The sequence below is a fragment of the Anthonomus grandis genome, chromosome 7, assembly GCF_022605725.1.
Source record: "Anthonomus grandis grandis chromosome 7, icAntGran1.3, whole genome shotgun sequence".
Lineage (NCBI taxonomy): Eukaryota > Metazoa > Arthropoda > Insecta > Coleoptera > Curculionidae > Anthonomus > Anthonomus grandis.
This window is the reverse complement of record NC_065552.1, coordinates 2,073,142-2,076,137: the sequence shown is the minus strand read 5'-3', so window position 1 is coordinate 2,076,137 and position 2,996 is coordinate 2,073,142. Positions and strand designations below refer to the sequence as shown.

General features: G+C 26.6%; 1 long non-coding RNA gene across 1 annotated transcript; it reads right to left on the bottom strand.

The window, feature by feature from the left end:
- Positions 1-431: 431 nt before the first annotated feature.
- LOC126738533 (uncharacterized) lies at positions 432-2,250 on the bottom strand. Its single transcript, XR_007661370.1, has 3 exons — positions 1,940-2,250; positions 1,319-1,682; positions 432-1,057 (listed from the first exon to the last, which is right to left on the bottom strand). It is a non-coding gene; the product is annotated as an uncharacterized LOC126738533 (long non-coding RNA).
- Between the last annotated feature and the right edge of the window lie 746 nt (positions 2,251-2,996).

Genomic DNA, 2,996 nt, shown 5'->3' with positions numbered 1-2,996 from the left:
TTAATAAAATATCAAGCATTTTTTTAAAATAAATTTGATAAGATACTCTATATCGAAGTCAATATAAGTTAAGTAAATGAAAATAAAGTACGAAGAAACGAGAAAACGGTAATGGCATCGCAACGCCGCTCGATCGCATTGTTTATGTCACAGATACAAGCACTCTTTACCAGTGACGTCGTCAACAAATATTTACCTGATAAATTTTTATTAATTAATAATTAAAGAGTTTGAGTATAAGTAATATAACCATTTATGAGCTATTTATGTGTTTTTTTTTAATGGACTTCATTAGAGGAAGGTCCTAATGAAAGGCAGCATTTTAATGAAAGGCAGCATTTTTGTCAAAGCATTTTTATGGAAATTAAATATCTTATTAATATAATATTATAGATTTCTTAATAAATCATGTTTTAAGACACAAATTTTTAACATTTTGCAAAATTTTATTGTTATTGTTATATTGGACAAAACTCAGTTTTACATCACTTACTTACATCACATAATATATACTTCTATGCTGCTGACTTTTTCAAAGGGACAGTATTGCTTCAGCGGAAAAAGTTAAAACTACAAGGATGTTCAAATAGTGAAGGAGTTGCAGGTTTTTTGTAGGTTATAAGATTTTTATTATGAGTATTTAGCCTGTATAATGGTTTTGAGACATTTAATAGTGACCTATATAATACCTAATACCAAATATTATATCATATTAATTTATACTAAAAAACAAAGCTAAGAATAAAGACTATGTACAATAGATTAGATTAGAGAGTTTATTAGTAGTAATATACAAACAAGTGCTTTTACAAGTCAAATAAAATATGTAGTATGTTGGGCTTTTCCATAAAATCATGTTATTATTTCATGTAAGTATTTTAATAATGACTTGAGACATCTAATTTAATTTCTTTGGCGCAAATTTGCTTGTTGCAATCTTCGAATTTTAATTTTTTGTACTTTATTTTTTTTCCATAATCTGGTGACAAGTGATTAAGCTCTTGAAACGGTGGAATCATCAGTGCTTAGGTCCTCAGGATATCATTTTGATTTTACCCTAGAATAATATACATAAGAATATAGTATTACCAAAATTAAAAAGAAAAAATTAAAAAAATGTATTATGATAATCCAATTGATCAATAAAATGTATGTTATTATAGAGAATCTTTGTAATATCATACATTTAATTAATATTAAATATTTTAATATTAAACAAGTATAACACAATAAAATACTATATCACTTTTAAATAAGATATATAGAATAGGATGATACATGGCATAAAACTAGTAGTCTATTTTGAGTGTATTTTTACCTTTTCCTTGGCAGAGTCAGGGAATGTGTAGCAGTTAAACAAAAACGGCTTGGATGAGAAATAGTAATTGTTGACCTAGACTCCACGGTTACTGTAGAACTATAATTCTCAGATGCAGTTATTGCTGATGATGAATGATCAGATCTGTAATTATACAAAATTTGGTGTATCAAGAATATTAATCTATTTTAATTATCCATACGTGTCTATATTAGCTTCACTGTTTGTACTATATACCATTTTGAAAGCTAAAGAAGTTTTTGCACTCTTCAGGAAAGCTACCCCTGTAGCTTTGAAGGGTAAATCACTTGGTAAATTAACTAAATTATTGGCTGCTGTGTTTTTAACCAGTGCATCAGAAATCCTAGTAAAAAAATAGTTTTACACACATACCTAATTTAATAAGTATTAGGTATAAATAAATCTTATATGAGTAACACTAATACTTTTTGTGAAGAAGCTGTATGTTTTACAACATAGCCCAAGCACAAGTTTTAAAAGGTTGTTTTTTTAGCTTACATAATGTAGTAAATAAAAGCATGCAAACCTTTATCAATAATTCTAAGGTAAAATATACTCATACCTATAAATATACTAGAAAAATATATTTAAAAAAATTACCTTTGAGGTAGAGCTGATTTTTTTAATAAAGTCTGGCTACTGATAATATTATCTCCCTTATATCACTTCTAAGGATGTGATCTGAACAAACAAATATGTTCTTTTTAAATGTGTTGATTTCCATTAATGAAACCCATTGTTCCCTTTGGGCATAATCATTGGGCAATCTATAATAAGTATTTGATATTTAATCAAAAAGCAGAAAAAAATTACAGTAATAAATTAATATGTGGTGCCAATTACTATATATATTATTGTAAGTTGCAATAAGGTAAAACAAAAAAAAATTATGGAACAAATTTTAAAGAAAGACAAAATTAACTTTATACATAGATATTAAACTATATATAGATAGGTACATAGGTATTATGCATTTTTTCTGCCAAAACAACAAAAAAAACATAAAATCCTGTAATAAAACCAGGGACAAAATTCTAGTTTTATATCTTTTATAGCCTATTAATAGATGAATATGTTCAAAAAAATATTTAGATTTAAAAATATAAATATGTTGGTATTTTACGCACACTTTCACATTCAAATTTTTATTAGGTTTATATCTATAAGATCCCCTATTCTACGTTTATGATGATGGTTACCCCATGATGTGATGTTATGAAAGTATCGGTACTTACTTGTGAAAAGATCGGCTTGAATCACGTTTTTATCATGATGCGGCACAAACGACACAAGTTTTTGCCATCCTAGCAATTTAAAAAAACACTAAAACGTGGCCTTTTTTCCTTTTTAAACCAAAAATTAAAGAAAATACACGAATCCCGAATATAAACAAAAAGCCGTTTGACAGATGACACAACGCGTATGGTTTAGGCGCTTAAGCTCCGGTGTTGTCGCTTCAAATTTTTTAGAAGCAGTTTTAGGGATAAGAATGTTAATAATTTTGTTTTTTTTTTTGCTTAAGGATATTATATTTATTCTTAAAATAGGTTAATTGTAGTATTTATACTTTTTATTTTAAATTTTCCTATAAAATATAACAGAAATAAATTAAATTAAGGTTATAATGTTTGTTAAAATATAGCTAAAAATTTCCTCC